Source organism: Myiozetetes cayanensis, unplaced genomic scaffold, assembly GCF_022539395.1.
Source record: "Myiozetetes cayanensis isolate MyiCay16 unplaced genomic scaffold, myiCay2020 scf9, whole genome shotgun sequence".
In the NCBI taxonomy this organism is placed as follows: domain Eukaryota; kingdom Metazoa; phylum Chordata; class Aves; order Passeriformes; family Tyrannidae; genus Myiozetetes; species Myiozetetes cayanensis.
In genome coordinates, this window is record NW_026088185.1 from 16,056,036 (window position 1) to 16,078,928 (window position 22,893).

At 38.7% G+C, this 22,893-nt stretch overlaps 1 protein-coding gene across 2 annotated transcripts in view; it reads left to right on the top strand.

The window, feature by feature from the left end:
* Nucleotides 1–22,893, top strand: part of LOC126652961 (myosin heavy chain IB-like) — a 50,398-nt gene that overhangs the window by 25,113 nt on the left and 2,392 nt on the right. The window lies entirely within an intron of this gene.

Sequence of the window (22,893 nt, forward strand, 5' to 3'; positions counted from 1 at the left end):
GGTGATAAAGTTAAAACCCCCAACAAATCTACATACTCACATTGAATGGACTAAACCAAACAAAGGGATGATATTGAGTAACTGGGAACTGAAAGTCACCATCCTCTGTTGAGGCCCCACAGGCAACGGCCCTTGTTCCACTCCTGTTCCACAGATGAGGGTCACAGCAAGGCAGGGGCAGGGACACACCACCCATGTAGGAACAGAACCAGTCCAGCAATAGTAACAACAGTCAGCCAAAATCGACGCATCCCAGACAAGGCTGGTCTGAGGTCAAGGAAGGAATTCAGGTCAGCAAGGCCAGATGAGGCTCAGCACAGCAGGAGGCTGGCACAGGCACACCTAAAACGTAACTTCAACAAGGGCAAAAAGCAAAATCCCGACCTTAAATGCAGCTTCCAAACCAGTGGACAAAAGTGTTGCAACGAGGTTCTCTCCAGTTCTTTCTCATGCAACTCTTTCTCACAGCTTAACTGCTTTCATGGCAGCTCAATACAGGGTTCCACAACTGGAATTAGAGCATGGCATCAGAGCGGCCCTGAAGTGCAGCAGCCAAAGTGATGAGGAGAAGAGCCTGCAGAGCAACTGAGGCCTCAGCTGGAGTTTGGGAAAAATGGTAGCTAAACAAAGGAAGACAGGCTTTCAGTACAATATGCAGATGTGAAGGCAAGAAGATACACAGCCTTAATTGTGTTTCAGAAGGGCTTATCATATCTGCAAATAGCATTAGTGAAAATGCTTGTGGAAATATTGGATTGGTTCTTGAAGTACATTATGAAACTAGAAAAAGATTTTAAAAAAAACAAAAACAAAAACAAACAAACAAACAAAACCCAACACACAAAATAAAAAAGAGTCAGGAAAACATGCCTTAATCTGTTAAGGTTATCCAAGAAGGAGTTAAAAAGTGACTTAATCAGAGTCTGCAGGTATCTACATAAGGAAGAGATTTCTGATAACAAATAGCTATTTAGTCTAACAGAAAAAGGCACAATAAGATCCAATGGTTGGAAGCTGCCGTACTTTCTCTAGCATGGGCTATTAATCATTGGAACAACCTAACACAGGATGTGGTAGATCATTTGAAGTCTTTAAATCAGGGCTGCACCTTTAAAAAAGAAGTTCTTCTCTAAAAGAGAAAATCTGCATCTGATGCAGAAACTGAATTGCACAAAGATTGATGCAAAAATCCTTAAAATCTATTAAATTAAGGAAAAACAGTTCAATGGAAAAATACTGAAGACAAATAAGTGTGATGTTATAGGGAATCTTAAGAGATTCCTGTGCCTTTGTCACTAAAACTCAGCTATTTACAAGAATAAACTTATGGAAAAGAAGCAAAGAGGGGAAAGGAAAATTGTATTCTTTCTCAAAAATATATCTTCTGACCTTTAAACACAGTGTGAAAAAGACATAGTTTTTCCATGAAGTTCATCTGATGGAGTTCTGACTGCACATGGTGACGGGCTCACCAGTTGTTATTTATGAAGCATGGATTCTTGGGTCTGGTTAAAATATACCAGTTGGCCTTCTTTGAGTTAAATCCCACTCTTTTGTGGTGAATTTAATCACCTGAAAGAGATCTGTAAAACAGAAGCACTTCGAGTTTCCTACAGAGAAAAAAGGAAGACACCAGCCTATGGAGTAGAATACAGCTCTTATGTCAATCAGAGCCAATACATAGGGTGCAATTCCATGGCTATACCTCTGAGTTCAGACCGCCTAAGTTTATGGTCAGGGAGGGGAGGGACAGGACTATACAAGGATATTTTCTTCTTGCTATGGTTAATAGCACTAAACATTTATGTAATTCTAGTACTCTGCTTTGATGGGAATGTCTTTGTGCTGGGAGTTGCACAAACAGAAACAAAAAGGCCAGGGAGCACACGGTCCATGCACTGGAAGAGTACTGCAGACCAAAACCTCTAGTAGCCTGCACAGAAAACTTGAACTGGTCTTTCAGAGCTGCTGCCATGACAGAAAAAGGGTTCTCGTTCCCTACCTGCTTTGAGCCTCCATGAAAAATCTTTCTCTGAGACTTTATTTCATGATTTCATCCTCTGCTATGCAAACAGCTGCTGCATTAAAGTGTATGTTCCAAGTTCATTGGGCTTTTCTTAATCAGAGAGTAACAGTAAAGAGCTGGATACAGAGATTATGCTGCCTTTAGTCCACCTGTCCTTTGGGATCCAGCAGTTACATCCCTAACCCTTCTGTGACCTAAGCATATGTAATACATGGAGCACGGCTCAAGATGGCGCATGAGAAATGAAAATGCATAGGGATATACCTGATAATTTTTCATCTACATGCAGTGCACATGGCACACAGCTGCATGCACAGGCTGCACGTGTGTGCATGCAGCATGTGGACACCATCCCCCCCACTGGAATATGACAGATTTGTAATTAAAATTGGGGCCTCTGTGGAGTAAGCGGTTCATGCCTGTACTATCCCTGGAAAACTACTACAGTATAAATAAAAATTGGTTGCAACAATTCAGTAAAGTTCCTAGTGTCAAGTCCTTAAATTCATTAGCTATTTCACATACTTTGCCATTTATATTGTTAGATCACTTCTTCTCTTTCCATAAGCTTATAAAAAAAATAATTAGTTAAGAAAATCTCTATGGTTTTTCTCCCCACACAAGTCATTTTCAGGCTTCCTTTTTCTAAAGCCTGTTGTTGGGCTGAGCAGCAGTTTTACCCTTGGGGGTCTCTGTTTCAGTGATGATAGCCAGATGAGGCTGCTTCAGAATGACACCAAGTACCATCTCCACAGAGGCTGAGCATTTCTTACCCCACAAGTGGTGCTGGCTAGAGGAGCCAGGGAGAAGGCAAGAGGCTTAGCTGCTGTTTAGCATATCACAGCACCGATCTGTCAGTCAGCACAGCCCAGATCCCACATGGAAACCTCCATGGGCTTTGAATCAAGCCTTAAGCATTATAGCACTTTGGGCCTGTGTGTGTACTTGTGTGGTTTCTGGATGTATGCTTTAATTTTGTTTTGTTTTGGAAATAACAAGTATGCCCTTTGAGACCATTAGAAATCAAGTTTATATAGACATGGTAAAAGACCACTGTAGGCAAGGATAATGAAATCATTATGAAAGACATAACAACTGGTTTAAAATAGGAAGTGCTGAGTTTTTGAAGTTCATCAAGAAGGACTACTTTTCTCTTTCATTTTCTGAGTGCCCGTGAATATATAGGGTCCTAATTTGAGAACTGGAATGAACTGGGTTTGTTTATGAACAAGAAATGTAAACTTATCTATCAGACTCATCAGTACATGGGCCAAATCATAAATTACCATCTCACTGTTGGCTTTAAGAGAACTGCAACACTTACTCCATGTGAAGATGTGACCCTTATTTTTGAATCAGGGAAGCTAAGAGTTGCTTCTGGCAAGGGCAATGCTAAAAGAAATCATTCCTAATGCAATCTGTCCTTGAAATAATGCTCTCTCTCATCTGCATTCACTGTGTCATCTGATATGGGCTTCAAATATAAAATTTTCATTGTTTTTATATGACATTGTTTGGATGGGAAAAAATATTAGCAACATGATTCCTAACAAAATCTGCATGAAGTCGTCACACATTTGACTTCCTGCTAGATATAAATCCATTATCTTACAAACTGTATTTCTCAAATGACATTCCTACTAAGCAGCTGCAGTTGATAAAAGCTATTTTTGCTTTGAAGTATCTTTGAGATAGGATTAACCAGATGATGTACTCTTTTTTTCTCTCCCTCTTTCCCTCTGTCTCTCTTGCTGCTGGTGGTGGTGGTGGTGTGGTCCTGTTCCTACAGAAAGGTTTGTGGACTACAGATACCCATGTGATAACTGTACACCTTGTGAGCAGGTGTATTTGTATCTTACCCTAAACGTGTTTAAACCTAAATGTTTGGACTACTAGAAATAACATAGAAATATGGAACTGCTAAAATCAGACAGTAAAAAGCCACTGTAGTTAGCCAGTACAACAGCACTTGACAATACATCTGATTTACCAACAAATGACTGTTCTATCTTTCCATCAGCTTGCTTTTAAGTCCAAGTTTGCATTGTTTTTCAAGCATGTTTTCATTAGCAAGAAAACTTTTGCATTGTCTGAAAAAAGAGGATAGTTTAGTTTTGTATTCAGCGACATCTCTGACTCTGAGACACTGAATAGTTTTGTAGCTTCTTCCAAGAGATAGTTTTGTTGTGTAGAGAACCACATCTTTGCCCACTTATTTTCTGCATCACTTGTCATACACAATGCAAAGGAAGCAACTATGAAAATGCAAATTAATAACCTTGCCTAAGTAGTGCTAATATGATAGCATGCTGTACATCTGAATGGCTCAGAAAATTAATGGGTACCATTCTGAACTGTGGAAACATAAGCCACAGTGAGAAAGTTAGAATTCAGATTTACTGCTTCTTCCTTCTCATCTTTAGTCCTTGAATAAAAGAAAGAAACATTAAAAGGATGCAAGTTTAAGTACCTTAATCTCATCAATTTGGGCTTAACTTTTTGTTCTTTTGTGTTCAAATTAAGCACCTCATCAAAATTAGATTAAGATGATAAATAAAATCAAGGTCAACTTTTTATAACCTTTTGCTTTTTACCTCCCCTCTGTTTAAACACACTGGCTCTGAAATCTCCTGGCTGCAGCCGCTGAGTGTTTAGAGGCAATATTGCAGACTTTTAGGTTTTATGGATTCTACAAGAACAATATAACATGATACTGACAATCATAAACAGATACTAAGTTGTTTCAGTTTGGAAACAATTGCAGCCATATAACCCTTGGTGGGCTCTTTTATATGAAGTTTTATTTTTCTCTGTACAATGGCTAACATGGGAACTACCCCCAGACCAATAGACCAGCTTGTATTTGCTCAGGAAATGGTTAAGTTACAGCAGGTCACCCCTGTTACTTCATGGAAATGCTTTGATTTTTCTTCCATACTAAAACAGTTAGAGTCATTTGTTTTACTAACAACTCCCCTCAGAGCAGAACTTCAATACTATCTTAAAGCAAAATTACCTTCACACATGACTTTGTCAAAAGCTTATTTCCATCTCAGGAGAGTTCAAATTTCATGAAACTGGGACACAATGTAATTAGGAGGACAGATTTTGGAAATACTATTTCCATTCTTTTTTTCTGCCCATATTGCCCACTCACCCATGGATTTTTTGGGCAACATAAATGCAACACTTTCCTAAGTGCATAAAATGCCTGTACTTGACCACGCTACCCAGCTTGGCCATTGCCAAGAGAGTACTGGGCAAAATACAAGTAGTGTCTCCAACTTGCATTCTGACTTGTTTGAAGCCTAACCTCAGGGACATGTCCACAGCAGCCACACTAAAAAGGCATTTTTTGAAAGCTTCTGATAATTTGTAAAATATTTGGCATATCTAAGAATAGAGATAATTCTGGACTGGTTCATCACTATCAAAATGGGGAAGATGTAGCTGCAGCCTCCCAAATTGATTGATAAGGCAGCTTAAAGATTCAAACAGGAGTAGATGGACAGCAATCATGAGGTTTGTACGTATCTTACTCCACGCTTCTCTGAGGAGTCGTGTGAACATGAAGCTTTTTACTGTAAGGAAAAAAAACAACACAAAACAAACAAAAAAATTATTGCTGTTTAATGGTGATAAGTCTAGTTTGTCTAGCACATCCAGATCAGTTGAGAACACTTTCTGGACTTGAAAGAGAGAAAAATGAAAGATTCTTTTTGTTAGAATTTCAAAGCACTTCGCATTCACCACAAACCGCCTGCAAACAGTAAAGTTCAGAATACTAGCCTGTATCAAGTCATTAACCTTTTAGGACTCAATCAAAGCAGTGTTGTGTGACATTAATGAATGCTTTAATGTGGTATATAAAAGCTAACAAACATGGAAACTGGCAATGATTCATCAAATTTAATATTCCATCAAACATTTAATTTTGAAGACTGACACTTTTTTAAAAATAATGTAATAGAATACAAGTTCAGAGGAGTGTCTTTAATGAAAGTCATTCCCCTCTTTTTAGGACTTTTCTAAATTGCATTTAGATACCCAACAAAAGGAAGAAAAGCGCATAAAAAACCTGCAACAGTTATGCGACCTTCTAAATAACATTTGAACATATTTTGTGGAATCTGTTGTGAAGAGTGAAGGAAGTTGTCCTTATAAATACACTTGCAGTTTAGGTCACACATTGTCTGCAGTCATTGCTAGGAGGCAAAAGCCCTGTTGTAAAACAGCTGGGCTTCTTGGCTTGGGGCAAAGGCAAATTCCACAGCCAGAAACCTAATTAGACACTCTTGGAATTCACGGCACCCTTTCACGCTATGACCTTTTCCTTTCTGTCTTCCCCTCCCTTCTCTACAGCTCAGCCCCATATGTCCTCCTTCCCCCTGCCCCCATGAACATTTGATCCTCTACTTACTAAATATGTTGCTTTTTATTGCATAAATACTATCTACTAGCCAATTCAATCCTGCTGGTAATAAGAACAACTTGGAAGTCAACAAGTTTATGTCATTGACAAATTTGTCCCTGTGATCTATTTTACTTGTTAGAGACTCTAAGCTTATCCAGTCCTCTAAAAATTTCCAAAAAAACATGGGCTGCAGAGAAGTGATGTCAAAGAAACAGCTTTATCTGTCTTGGAAAACTTCAGAGGTCCCAAGAGAATCCTCATCTTGCCCTGAAATGAAAAGTAAAATAGTCTGACTTTTTTAAAACCTCACCAACACATGGTCTAACCGTGTCCCATTGCCAGGGTACCCACCTGAATGCAGAAAGCCCAGGTTCAAATTCCTGGAGGGACTTGACCCTGGGTCTTCCACATGTGGCACTTAGATACACCAGCTCCTGGCCTCACACTGGCTTCTTTTTGGACTAAAGCAGCAGAAATTCTGTTCTGAACCTGGCTTTTTTCACTGAAAGATTTTGCATATTCACAAAGCGTTTTTCGTACTGACAGATAGGTGTTTTTCAATGAGCAGTGTCTCACCATAAATTTTCCAACCTCCTGTATCCTCAGACAAACACATTCAAAACTTTTCTAAAAGGATTATACACTTTAATTTAAATGTTATTTGTGTCGAGGGGAAATAATACCCCAAAACTCATAGATACAAGAATCTAGGTGTCTTACAAAACAAATGCACAACTGATAGAAATGAAAGGCTATTATATGCCACTGAAGATGTATAATTTACAGTGAGGCCATTATATATCATTTTCTTAAATTGTTTTTATAACATAAGTTGCAATCTTATCCAAACTCATTTCTAGCCAAAGAGCATGTTCCCTAACATGAATTTTTCACTTAAATAAAAATTGCAGGATTCATCCATTAAAAAGAAGAAAAAATATGATAAATAGGATATTTTAACCGAATTGGGTAATGGAGAACTGCTGTGCCACTCCTGAGAAATGTCTATAATTCACTTATGCCTTCTGGTATTTGTATAGCATGTTGATTCATGAATCACAGTGTAGCTATCATAAAAAAAAACAATGTCTCCTTGACAAAAAATACATTTAACTCAGCTGAGATTTGCAGTTAAGATTCATGCCTACATTTTTAAAATCACAAATGCTATTACATTACACTTGGGGAACTGTTTTCGTAAACCTGTGCTCTTTGGTAGTACATTTCCTCTTGCAGGTCCCAGAAAGCACTAACGAATTGCTTCGCACCGTGTTCCTGGAAGGATTATTCTTATTTTACCAATGGAAAAACCGAGGCAGAGGGGATCACTAAGGTGACTGGAGAGAAGTGAAGCTCAAAACAGAGGGCAGAAGTAAACGCTGCTTTGGGCAACTGGTGCTATTTTTCCGTGGATGCCAACTCCAGCAACAGCGACCTTGTTTCCACACCAACTGCCCACCAGCAGCACCTTCCCTCCAGCTGCCCTTTTATGGATCACATAGATTTTTTAGACTTTTTATTTGTTATGGAAAAGCATCTTTTTCACTAGCCAAAGGCATTCTGATATGATATTGGTTTGTGAGGAAAGAAAAAGGAGGGTTTAGGCAGATTTTCATGAAATACATAGAGTAGTTGGGATAGGGGAAGGTGAGAGGTTCCCACTATGGGATGATTCCCACTATGCTTTTGTCATAGCTGCAAATAGTGAGAAACAGTACTTGTCATCGTGACTGGCAATGGGAAAGGGAAGAAAATATCAACAGGATATGCAGGGGAAATAGCCAGAGTTGAGTTTTCCTCCAAGGAAGAAGACAGTTCAACTCTCAAGGCTTGTAGGGCAGAGAGTAAATATCAGTTGGCATTTGTAGGTTGCCAGAAGTGCCAGGTGAGAAAAGATCCTGCAGAATAAAGTCTCAATATCAACAGAGAAACAAACAAAAACCACAGGGCTCCTTGTGATTTCAAACCCACAGAACATTACCTCTGCCATTGCAATTAGGGAGGCAGAGTCCTGGGCTTCTCCGAGTCACAACCAGCAGCTGGGCACCCTGGGCTGACTGCCAGCTTGCCCCAACCCCGTGTCTCCAGCTGAAGGGGTGCAGCATCTCCCTCAACCTGAGCCCTAAAAATATCTCATTTCATCTTCCACAACAAGCATGTATCCAGTACATGCTGTTGCTCTTTGCATGAGATTAAATATTTCAATCACTGAAAAATACCATCCATTATGATTTGCAAGTATCATTTTAATCATAAACTAATCCCCAAAGCAACACTAAGTATGCATGATTACTAACTGGTCAGCATCATCAAGGTCCCATGGAAAAACTAATTAGTATGTTACTATATATCTACATACCTGGGAGATAAATGTTGTTTGCATCCCCTTCCTAACAACAGAATGGAGATGGTTCAGTAAAACACCCTACCTCTTAATATGCAGGGTTTGTTGTAGAAGCAGCTCAATTCGTATTTCCACCAGTTTGATGGTAAGTGAACAGCAGTAGCAATATTAATCTGCAGTAACCTGTCAGTGAACTCTACAGCTAATATGATGTAGTTATGATTTTACCATCAATCAGAACTGAACAGGCCCTGGACAATCCTTACAGCACTGCCTCAAAAAATCTAATTGTGCAAAAGCTTCATCGTTTTCCAACATTTCGTTTTTATCTGTCACAGACTTTTGGCCTACTACACAACCTTTCATTATTGGTCTTATTGCATTAGCTTGTTGGACAAAAAAGAAAAGGCTAAATCTAAGAGTTCCCCTGCATTCCATCATTTGTTACCAAGTGGGATCCTATTTGACAGTTCCATATTATTTTAGATTTAGATAAATATTATTAGGACATATGGTATTGCATGAACTTTTGAACCACTGATTGCCAAGGTATAAAAAAAAGGCTAGCAATATTTTTACCTCTGCATTTGCATGTTCAAATGTATAAAAAATAGGTTAAAAAAATGGGAGAATAAAGCTGTAACACAGGACTGGATTAGATAAAATGTAAACCCACACTTTTTTTTCTTTTAATTAATTGTATTCACAGAGCAGAAGAATAGCTGAGAAATTAATTATTAACAGCAAACATGAACTTCTACAAGAGTTAGAGTTCTACTAGTAATTAAGATAACTGTTCATTATTCTTTTCAGGCATTTTTAGTACAACCATCTATTATGTAGTTTTGTAGCTTAAATTAGATGTGTGTGTGTGTGTGTGTGTGTGTAAATATCATAAAAGAAGCACAGACAGGCCTTCTCAGCCAGAATCTTTCCTTCAAACACTGGCCCTAAGAAATTACAACTTGCAGTGAGATACATTACAACCATACTATTTCTGGTGAGTTTACTATGCACGAAGTTCTGGCATAACTTTTGTGATTTTAAACATATAAACCCATCAAGGAAGATGAACTATTAACATTATCTGTTTAGTCATTTTAATCTTTTGCATCTTAAATGTAATCAGGCTTTTCAGAACTGAAATTGCTAATCAGCATATTGGATAAATGTTTCCATTTTAAAATGTGCACAGTTAGACATAACAGCTGGCTGTAAAGAATATATTTATATTTGTGATTTAATGTATCACAAACTTTATATTTGATTTCATTTAGCCTTACCAAGAAACTGAGAAAATTTTTGCTAGCACGATCTCTTTTGACAGTTTTACAGCAGCAGAAAAGCATGGAGTAATAAATGAGGTGTGCATGCAATGCATTATGTAGTCTTTAAAGCAAGCATGTCTTTTTAACAAAGCAAATTTTTTTACACAGTTTCAAGTAATTTCATCCCTTTCTAATGTGAGCTCAATTCATGCAAAGCAATAGAGATTGTGTATAAACAGAACACAGAAGATAAGCACTCTTCTGTACTACAGCGTCTGTTCATTAATTTAGCAAACTCTATATGAAATTGAGGGGAAATATTTTTTTAAAGAATTCTAACTTCAAAGAAATATTTTTGACTATATGAACATCAAATGAATAGCCTTCAATCAATCATAACGTAAAGTAACTGTAATCTAATAAAAATAGCCATACAAAATAAGGAAATGGCAGTTGCATCCTGTTAAAAACATGCAGGAATGCAGCTTTGGAACTACTGAGAGAACCGAGGCTATAGAAAGACAAAAACAGGATGTTAAATTCTTACGACAATTGGAAGCAACTGATTTTTTTTAAGCACCTACCACCACCCATGATAATTTGTTCAGCAGCCTCTAGGGGGTTCTGTGTGACTGCAGAACCCTGCAATTTTATGAGCACCTAAAAACAGGTTATCAGAGATACAGGCATTTACACCAATGTTGAAAATGCCCAGCTGCTTTATTATGGCTGCAAATTTGACTGCCACACTAGCGTTAGCAAAAATAGCAAAGGAAAGTTCTTCAGAACTTCAGCCCACTTCAAACTGTGTACTGTCATTATGGCAATAATAGAAAAATTAGTTATAATTAATATAATTACATTAGACTGCATATATTCATTCCTCAGGCAACTGTATTTGAATGTCAACCACAAATTTATTCACTTCCCTTTATGTTTTTAATGATTATTTAACTTCTTGTTTTAGAAGCTTGTCAGCAAGGAACACTAGTCTTGCTTCATTATTTCATATTCCTCTTTTTGCAAGACGTTAGATCTTTACCACGACGTGCTAATTCTCCTCTGTGCTTTATGAATCGACTACAGAATGGTATATAGAATTCTTGCTTAAAAAAAAAATCACTAGACTGTTAATAGCAGAATGAAAAAAATTGAATGTTAGTGTGGTACAATGTGTCACGCCTGGCCAAGTACAAGTATAGCAGAAGAATTATAAGCTTCATTGGTTAAAGAACAATAAAACCACATCCATTCAAAAGAGTTCAAAGATTAATAACAGTATAATTACGAAAAAACCTCAAGCCATTCTTTAATGAATATTTTTACAAGAGTAACAACATTTGGAGATTTTAAAATCTATTAGTCTGGATTTTTCAAACATGAGAACATGTAGTCAGAAATTCTGATTTTCTCCAGAGAAGGTCAGGGAAGGAAAGGCTGAATATTACCAGAGTCTACTAAGTTATTCTGTTTTGGTATGATACCTGCAGAGCAGCTCGCACATTGCAACAAATCAGTCCTCTCAGTCATGGTTGTCACAGGAGGGTAACTCACTCTATACTTGCAGGGAAGTTGGTAGAACAAGCTATACAAGTAATTCCTATAGCAAGGATTTTCCTAACTTTTATTATACATGTGGCCTCACTATTATGTAAAAGGAAAATAAATGAAGGTTCTAACTGTTACAGCTTTAACTGCAAATTATAAAACACCTCTTGCTATTCAGTAATTAGGGGGCCCTATTTCAGCAGAGTACTTAGAGATAAAGGTAATTTTAAAGTCAAACCTAGGCATTCTATAGAACAGCAATGGATGAGTCTAGGAATCAATGCCTGGCTTTTCTGGCCTTATAGTTCATAGCTAGAGGAATACTTGAGAACATTTACTTTTGGGCATGGTTCTTCTTGTGACAGACTATCGGGCAGGGATGTCATTCCCTCTTCTCCCTGACACACTTCCCTTCACCCCGCCTTTGCTGTCCTACCTCTTTGGACATCAAGATTTAAACGAGGATTTTCCAAAATTGACTTAAATACTCTATAGTTTAAGCTATCTGAGGGAGTTAGGGTAAGTTTTGTCCTGGTTACAAATCACGGTCACAGGCAGCCCCCCACCACGTGTATGCTGTGACTGCGTCAGGGGTTTGGGAGTTCCTGTTCCATGAGAAAGCTCTAGGAGAATCTCTTGAAAACATGGCCCTGCCTTCCTGTGTATTTATGGCATGGACATTGAAATAAGATTAGTAAAAGCAAAGTGATGGGCTATAAAAAGCATTGCGAAATATACTGTGAAACTTGATATTGCCCAGTTCACATGAGCATGTTATATTTCAGACCAGTTAGGTCACTATACCTGTACACAGTTTATTTTGCATTATACTGGCACTGCAATGTGAGTTTGAGTGAATAACAGTTACCAGCAAGCAGGGAAGTAGAATTTTAAAAATCACCAGGTTAGACTGTGACAACACTGACACATAACAGGTGCAATTTTTTCTAATTTTTAGAAATATTTTTGAAGATGTATATGTGTTTCAAGACAGTTAAAAACAACTTTTTCTTAGACTACCAACCTTTTTCACCTCCCAAAATAGGTACTTATCTAGTGAAAACAGGTGACCTGGGCAGCATCTTCCCAGGTTATCCTAACCAAGAGATGGTATAATGACTCCAGAAGGTTCTGAATATCCCAAAAGGATATATTTAGTATTCATTTTTTCCTAAATGACATTCAGGGATAGGTAACAGGCAAACAGGATATGTGGACTATCTCAAAGCCAATCCAGGAAAGAGGCAACGTGAATAATGAATGTTTGTTACCTTATAGTCAGTACAGTCACGTTATCTACTCCAAAGAAATTTTTCTCAGAGTCTGTATAACTATGAATGAGTCAAGAAAAGCTTCCTTGTCTTAGAAAAATATGAGATATCAAAATCCACAAAATTGAAGATAAAGTGGGTGACAGTGAATCAAACATGTCCTTATTAATTTTAAAATATTAATTTCAAAATATTTCCCTTCTAATCATTTAAGTTTGTACTGAGTTAGCCTGAGTTTCAAGGGAAAATATTACTTCAAACAATTTCTGTTTTCCATTAAGAAAATGTTGACACAAGTCCTTTCAAAATTAAAAAATTTTCCCACTACTTTCTAATTCTAAGCAATTTTGAAACTGTGACCCTTCCTTGAAATCATTTTGGTGGCAATGACTCACTGGTTTTATGAGAAAACATACCACTGTGACAACATGTGACTTCCTATCCCCTTGTGAAATCCCAGAGAGAGAGGATTACCATCCTGTCACACATTTGGGTCCGTTGCTTACTATTTCTGTGAAGTGGGTAGGCAGTTCAGGAGTATTTTAATTCTTCCTTTATAAATAAAGAAAAAAAAAATCTCTGTGTTGTGTGCATAATGCAATAAGAGATTAATGTCAAACTTAGAAGGAAAATTAACAATAAAATTCATAATCAGTGTATGAAAGCTCTTGAAACTAGCTGCTCAACTGGCTATTTTCTGGTACACTGACCTTATGTACACAGTGAGGGCAGTGAACACAAGCCTGTTCTCCATTCCCATCAGAGCTCAGGGGAATGTTTACAATCACAGCCCATCATGCAGCCTCTCTGCTTTTATTCTAAGCCAAGAGGCCAATAGTTTCCTCTGTAATTGAGCTGAAGGATATTTAAAAATAATTAATAGAATTTGATGCAAGCAGTATTATTTGTTGTGTTGTGTGCCTTCTAGTTTTTTACTGCCTGCTTCCAGAGCTTAAAGACTTTTCTTTGGAAAGGTTGAATACTGACTGTTCTGAACGTAGTCCCAAGGCAAGGCAGAATATAAATAGCTTTGCAAGCACAACAAGCTGAAGGCTCCAAAGAGGCAAAAGTACATCAAGTAATTAAAAAATACTGAATTATATAAGTAGGGAATAGCCCTTTACAATTGCAGTCCTTATATATTAAAATACTATCAGGAGCTGAGTTGTTTTTAACTGCCGTGCTGATGGGAGTAATGCATAAACAGGAAGGGTAAATACACAAGGGGAACAGTCTGCTCCACATGCAGAAGCCCTGAGGCAGGGCCACCTTCCCCACATCCCCTCAAGGAAGGAACAGACTACTGTCACCCCTCTGAAGAGCACATAAGTCATGTGTCCCCTTGCTACAGCTGCAGATCCACCAGCACCACATGCCTTGGCCATTCAGTGCCATGCTGTTCTCTCTTTCTGCAGTCTTTCTCCAGCGGACCAAGAGCTGTCAAAACAATGGGCATGGGGTGGACACATAGATAGGGTCCCCACCATAACCCCCTTACATATTTATTTCTTTACTTATTAGTCATGGTGCTACCTACACCATGACTGTTTAATTTTCAGAGGATCTGGTTCCTTTGTACTCTCATGATATCCCCAGGTGATGCAGCCCCAAATCACATGTACTAGCCCTCTGCAACAGCAGCCAGGCTTGATGTGAAGCAGCTATCTGACTGCACAATAGAAAGCTGTGATTTAATTTGCTCTTTTTCTTTGGCCTTTCAAACTGGGGTTGACTTTTCTTCTCTACAGGAAGTCCTGACATGCAACCAATAACGAGGCCTTCCAAAGTCTTATGAGCCACTGAAGAGGGGACTGAGCAGGGCCCTACCTGACACTGCAGCACCATCCATCATGTCAGCAACTCCACAGCTCTGGGAACATGATTTGTTAGTTAACATAGCCTCTGTTATCTCTCCAGTAGTATACGCCCATGGAGATCTACAGCTTTCAGAAAATTTCCAACAATAGACAAGAAGGGACTTGGCAACTAGGCCAGGTCCAAACCATACACAGATTTGAATCAATCAAAAGTGTGGCCAAAAGTATTTGTTTATTACCCAGATGGTGTTCCCTGCCATAGAATCTGAGGTGGGTTATCTTCTCAATTAAAATGAGATTGACACCCCTTAAATCTAATTTTCATCTCCTTTTAAACATATGCAAGGGCTAGGAGCCCTAAACACAAACCTTATGCATGTGGACTTTTCCCTGTTGCTGTTTACCCCTTCATTCATAAATATAGGAGCAAACATATATGCAGCACAAACATTTTAACAACTACTCGTGGTGCACTGCATGCCGTATCAGAGGAATAAAGAAGAAAGCTGATGGAACGGGGAGGGTAATTTACTGTGCGCTGTTCTCAGCTGCCAGTGATTGCAAAGGGAACACAGCAGATGTTTTTTTGATAAAGGTTATTTCTTGTTGCAGCAGCAAAATCCATAGCATTTTTCTGTAGGACTTTGCACATCGTGATTCTGCCATTTCAGTTAGTCTTAACAGCTGGAGGATAAGAAAAAATGTTCCACTGCATTATTTGAAATTTGTCATGTTGATTTAGTTTCATTACTGTTATTAAATTTTATTCTGGAATGGTTTACATATCAAGGACACATAATGGGTTTCTGTGTGGCCTGGGATTTATTCCTTGAATGAGGAAAGGACTCTACTGTGACAAAGTCATAAAGCCTTATTGACTTGATCCTTTGCCATAAACATAGGATTCAGGGAGTTAGGCTGAATATTAAATTGATAGGATGGTTGTATTTTCATCAGGAGAATAACTCCTTCCAAAACAGAACCTCACAGTAAGTCCAGATCTATGGAATTATTTTAGAAATCTGCTATTACCAGGCACAAATGGGAAAATATTCTCCTAATTAGGCAACAAGGGTAGAGAGAACCAACAAAAATATGCATATTTAACATACTGTTCAAATATTGAAGGAAAATAAAATAAGACAAAAAATGTAACAAAAATTAAAAGTGCATAGACATATGGAAGGATTTAAATATGTGAGAGGGTGTTTCTAAAGAAAAAAGTACTGAACAAAAAAAAGCCTTTCAAAAATGTAAGTCGTATTGAAAGACAAGATGAGCAAGCAAATTGAAATTACAGAGGATAGTCCAGTTTGACTCAAATTCAGCTTTTGAATGTCTTCTTGGGACCACTCACAAATCTAAAAAACTTCTGAACTGGCTCTTAATTTTGCATTATAAGCCAGCGCTTAAATGTGAGTGACTGCCATTTTGTCACATTCCTGGAGGGCAATTTGCACACAGGAGAAAGTTGCCATGTCATATAATGTAAATTACTCAAGATCACGTCACCTCAGAGAGATATACTCTTGTTGATTTGTAAATTAAAGAAAAGCCACAAAAGTTCCTAATTCCTTCACAACATAACTACTCATGAGTTTCTGCTGAAAGACTGCCATCAAAAGGCAATAAATCTTCAGTAAATAATATCACAATGTTAGTTCTAAAGCACTCATGACTTTTTCCCGACTTTCTCTGGAATATTTCTTCCAAAAGAAAGCAGACGGCAAAATACTCAGTGGGTCAACTTTTTCAAATGCTCCCAAGGGCTCGAGTTGTCTGCACAGACATAGACAACAACAGAAATAGCTGCCCACACTTCCTTAAGATCACCCCATTTTTCCTTGTTTCACTGTCAGAAGCATTTTTTGAAACAAGTGTTGCTGTTCAGTGCATTCTGGATGCAGTAGCATAAGACAAAACGCAAATAATGTGTCTTGCTGAATTGGATTTGCAGATCCAGGATGTGCCTGGGTCCAACCCAAATCCATCCTTACCTGGTGAATCCCTTGGACAGAGGATTCTGACCTTGCTGCTCCTCTGCCAACCCAGCTACCCAATTGGGCAAAATCAGGTCTTCTCTGAAAGTCACACACCATTGCTGAGCTGAAGCGTCTCAAGTAGCTAAATCACTATAGAACACCAGATTTATTTATTTACTGGTTTGCCGGGGAAAAACAAATTCCTTAGAGGACAGATTTTCAGAAGAATTCAGTGCTGACCTCATTGTGTCACTATTGATGTCAGTGAAACACGCCGAAACAAAATAAAGCCAGTGATGGACGAGTCCTAAAATTGCACATGCTGTAAACCACGAGGAAGTTCACAGCAACTTCATTAGCTGCATTGCTGCTAACGAACAAAGCCCGGCCAGGGACAAGGGCTTGCTGGCAGCCAGTGAGGGAGCATGTCGGGCCACACGGCCCCCCGGGGTGGTGTCCACAGCCGGGTGGGCGCCGGAGACGTGCACTCTCGAGAGGGAAGCCGCCATCCATCGTGTTTGTGCTGAGGTGCCGGGTGTTGCCAGGGGTTACAGCGCACACAGCAAGGGACAGGGGCCACGCAACACAGGGAAAAGAGTTTCAGCCCAAAAAAGGAAAACATCCACTACAGAAATGCAATGGAAGAGGCAAAACACCAGAGATAATCAAATGTTAATATAACCACATTCCTCTTCAGCGTAATGAAAAAACATCAGAAAGCACGAAGAACATGTTTCAAGTAACAGAGGGGTTTTTCTAACAATAAATTCCTACAACTCATATTCAACTGCACAGAGACTAGAAGAGGAAAGCCACTGCAGACCCACAAAATCAGCTTGGTGCACCTCTGTGAGAGCCATGCTGCTGGACCAGGGCCCAGTAGAACCTCCTCGCTCTGCCCCCAGCTGCTCCCAGTGCCCACAGCCACCATCAGCTCCATCACAGCAGAGAACAAGGGTTGAGCTGAAATATTGCTGCTGGCACCGACCAACCACGAGGTTCAATCAGTCTGCAACTGGGAGGCATTAAACCTTTATGGCTCTGCATGCACCAATGGCATCTCCTGAGCAGCTGTGCAGGGGAAAGGGGAAGGAGCCCCACACGACACCTATTCTGTATGAAGGCAGCCAGCAAAACAGCCAACACTTCAATGTTGCCTGCTCCTCTTCAGACCACACACATTTGCTGTTAGTCACCAAAATGCAGACTATTCTTCAGGTGCTTTCCTTTCTCAAGCTTGCACACTGTGAGGAAACAATACACAGCTAGTCCTAAGTTAAAAAAAAAAAAAAAAGAAATGCTTTAAATTTTAATAAGAGCACAAAGCTGTTAGCTCGAGAGTCCTGTTTTCCATAAAACTCACATTCATAACAAGCAATAAAGATGGAAGGTTGCTGCAATATAATTCATGAGTCTGCCTAAAACTTAGATCTGAAGAGATCTCCATTAAAGGTAAAATGTAGTATAGGCTTCATGCCAGACCAGTCTTTTGTTTCTTTTCAATAAGAGAGAGAGTGCCAACTATGATAAAGTTTTACAAGGAAGTCACCTATTTTCTAAAAACATGACTGCAACTAGCCACTTATTTCATGCAGGCTCTCAACAGCCAATACAACTAATTGACATTGCTTTCCTTCTTATCTCTGAGTAAGACAAGAATACTTTATTTAAATTCTATTTCTAACTCAACATTGATATTTACTGCATTCCATATAAAATTAGACATTCCTCTGTTTTAAAGGATAGAATCAAATGAAAACCAGAGACCTGACTTGCTTTGTATGGTGCTTTTCACAGTTTTTATCAATTTCATTGGCAAGATTTACATTCAAGGCACAAGGTTGTAGCAGATCATATGACAGATACAAAAAAAACGTGCTGTTTGGAGTGCATTCAGCATAAACACAATGGATTCATAGCACATTGAAATCAACGGCAGACTGTATGGACAGTATTGAACTTTAGCTGCATCCAGCAATATGGAGAAAGGACAACATACAGTGGAGGGAAACAATGGCTCCTTAAATTAACCTGGCTACAATGCACTGCTAGCATATCTGAGAGGGCTACAGACAATCATTAGAGCATATTCCAAGGAACTTCTGGCAGAGTAAGCCCTTCCTGTAATCAAATTAGTCACTGTAAAAGTTTCCCTAATAACTTAAACTTGTATGTTGATAGAACCAGCAAGCATCTCAAAAAATTGTTCTGTCTAGGAATATAACTCCGAATGTTAAATATTAGAAATATGAATCATTAGATTGGTCTCACGCCTTTCTCCTAACAATGCGACATTATTTCCTAGTGCTTTTGTGTGCTTGTTATTTTTTAAATATACCAAATTGTAGTGGCAAAGTAGGCTGAGTAAAGAGAATAAGAAAGAGGTTATTTCACCTTGCTATAGGTCTTGTTCATGCCACATAGTCGATTTGCCTCACTGCCATCATTTTGCTTTCCCATCTTTAATAAGAGAGATAGTAATATCTGTCTATTCCTCAAGACATTTATGCTGATTACTTATCACTTACCAAAATCTCTCAAACCAAAAGAAGTGTCACAGAGGCAATACAAGACATAAATTTGTCTTTCACTGTGTTTCTTACTTCCTTTTTGTGTTGAGAGCCAAGACTCGTTTCTGATAGCTATCATGTTCTACTCCTTCTCTCATCAATTATTTGAAGAAGTTACTGTCATCCAAGGCTACGTTTCTAATGATTTTTTTAGTTGTGTAATTTAAGGAGTGCAAAATCACTCAATTTCATCTTATTCTGGAGATCACTAACTGTAATTATACATGGAAATGATGAAATGAAGAGAAACTAGATATACTCTAATCCACTTTCAGGGTCTAGCAGAAGAAATCCAGGTCAGTTATGCTAATTTCAAACAGTGTAAGTTCACCAGCGCTTCGGGACAATAAGACTGGTATCAAGTTACGATTCAAAATTTTGTTCACAACAAAGATTTCATTTTCCCCACAGAAATGGTGCAACCATATAAAAATAAAAAATATTCTCTACTGACTATTTGGTCAATCAAGAATTGCAAGCCAAATATAAACACAACTAAGAACCAATTCCCTGCCCAAAAGACAGCCTTCCCCAAAACATCCAAGCCTCCCAAACCAACTGAAAAAAAACATTGCAAAACTCCAAGTTAACCAAAGAGTTCAAGGAGATTGACCTTGGCACTTCTGAAGACTTTAATAAGTATTCTTTGAAGAAAAGAAATGCTAGTGAGAATCAATCCTTTCACACATGAAGAGAATAAACAAAAGATTCAGAAATGGCTTTGACATCAAGTTCCTTTTCAAGTGTTTCATCAGTGGGGAAAACCAAGAAGAAAAGCCTGGAGCACTGAGGGAGGGTGGGATGAGGATCCTTTAAAAGAAATTGCAACAACTGATAAATGGCATATAGGGAAACACATTAAGGAAATGTAAACAATTTAAAAAACCTGGACAACCTACATCATACAAGACTTAAAAGAATTATCTAAACTCCTTTATGCTCATTGTGCATAAGCCAGATAACTGAAAAATTAGAGGAGAGGAAAGCAGTAACATTACCAACTTAAACAACAGCAAGGGTACTACAGACAGACTCTCATAAATTCACTTTCTGTTCCCAATGGTCACTCTTGTCTTCAGTGAGCCTTGGGTACAGAGCCTTTAGCAAGGATAGGAGACTACCACAAATGCAGATGAGCTTTAATAGGGTCGTGATGTTGTATCTCACAGGATCCTAGCTGAAAAAGTAATTCACATTGGCTTGGCCTTTTCCATGTGGCTTTCAAGTTGCTGAGGTAATGAAATTACAGGAAATAAACTGCAATGTAGCGAGCTGGTGGGAAGTGTCTCCTGGCTACCATGTGGATGACTGCTAGGAACAGTCTGTCAGACTTCTTTATTGATAATCTGGGAAAGAAAGTGCACAGCGCTTTGCTGAAACTCGCATGCACTCTGTAAGAAAGACAGTGTACCAAGAAAATAATAGAGAATGTCCTAAAGAAGTCAGAACCATGGAAAGAAAATAACTAAAGGAGACTCAGCTTGGAACAAATGCAGGCTGGGAGAGCACCTGAGAAGGAATAACAGGCAGGAGAAATCTCAAATGAAATAATGATGAAAGAAATGTAGGGAGATAGCTCACGCTAAATTACATGAATTGGTAATGTGCTATGGCATGCAAAGGCCAGTACAGTATTGAACAGAGTAAAAAGTGTCACATCCCTGAGGGAGGAACAAATAGCCACTTTCTGCAGGGTGCTGGTACCACCCAATCTGGAATATTATATGCATTTCTGAATATTGACAAATTTGAGGGTTCAGAGAGGAGCAGCAAACATGATCCAAAGACTAAGAGGGTTGATTTATGAGGAGAGATTAGAAGAGTTAAATATATAAATTGCTTGGCTAAGAAATGATTAATGGGGGACATAATAACAGTCTACAAATATTTGAAGAAGACCACCAGTGGAGGAAAGGCATTTTTCAGCAGGATTCACAGGGAAGAGCAGAGTCCAGAGAGTGACTGAGAAGCAAAAACATGTTCTGAGTATCAAGAAATGCTTCCTGACCATGAATTATGATAATCTGTGGAATAATTTCCTCAGTGGGAGAGGCAGGGAGCTTTTACTTGTGACTTTTAAACGCAGACTTGAAGAATCTCTTAAGAAATGTATGTGCCCACAACTGCAAAGGTTTGGACTCAGTGAGCTCTCTGATCCCTTCCAGCTTAGGAGAGCTGGGTGCAGCCTACAATTCCCCCTTCTCCAAAATGATTTTGGCATGGGAGAAATGACTGTATTTGTAAAGATGTTACATTTTTATTTGTTTTTTTCCCAGTGCTGCTTGGTACTCTGGTATTCATCAAAATGAAACAAACAGTAGCTGCTGTTCGAGAAGTACTTTTGTTACTTGAGAGTCATGGTGAAAGTCTCAGCACCTGTCTTACTACTGCATGCAAATAACAAATCAGCAGTCTGATATCCACAGAGCCTTTCAGCGACTCAGTTGGGTTCTTGATGAGCTACATTCAAGGCAAATATTATCTGCAAATACTTCTTTCTTTTTAAGGTGAAAAAGTAACTATATAGCAAAGCCTGATTACTCTGGTTATGTCAGGAAGCTCATGGTGGTCAGTAACGCAGGAGAAACAATATGAGCCTGGCAAGGCAGGGAGCTGGAAGGTAATTGGAAGCCTCCTTCATCCAGCCACAGGGTGTTACCCAGGGAGACACAACACCATAACACGTGTCACGCAGCAGAAACAGAAGTTTTAAATCTTGCAGCTCCCTTAGCTAGATATATCTCCCAAAAGTTAGATTAATTGTGAGTCTTTCATCTTCAGCCATCTCTGAAAGGCCTTATCTTTATCTCTGCTTTCAGAGGTCCATAAATTTCTCTGTGTTCAAAGGCTTCATCCCTTCCCCCAGTTCCTCTTTAGTTCAGATATCAGACTCCAGCACGAATGGTAAATCTCTCTGTATTTAATCCCCTTAAATTATCTCTCCTTTCATACTTTCTTCCATGTCTTTCACCAATTTCCTTCCAATGCTTCACCTGTTCAGTTCATTCTTGCTGAATCCTTCTGTTGGCAACCTCTTTTCTACCAAAAAGTCTCCCATCATGGAAATCAACATTGCTACTTTCTTTTTTCCTGCTACGTCTTTCCCCGTTACTCAAAACCTAAAGTATTTAAAGGCAGTAAACCCATGAATTTTGTTTGAATGTTTTCACTTTTTCCATGGACATCTTCTCCTCCTCTCCAGAGGCAAAATTATCCATAAACTGTTGCCAATGGTTATGCTTAAAGCATTCACTGAAAAACCTAGTGTGAAATATTGGCACTTTGGCACTTGCTTTCTGCCAGGTAAAGGGATTTAAATCCCTCAACAAAAATGGATTTAGTTTATAAGCAGGCAGTTATGTTTTTGATTTAATTTTTATTCATGTTTTTCTACATCAGATATGATTGATTTGGGTGGATCAGTCCCTGTACACTAGGTTACCATAATTATGCACTGTACCCATTTCAAAATTAGTTCCATCTAGTTAGCTTCACTGCAAGACAATTCACACTTCCAACTGAGAATTTAACCTAGTCTGATGATGGATACATATCAACAGCAAAATCTATTATTTATACAGAGTAGGAAATAAACTCTCTCGCTGGCCGGGGATATGAAACATGTGAAGGGTTTTCATTTTAGATGGTTGGAA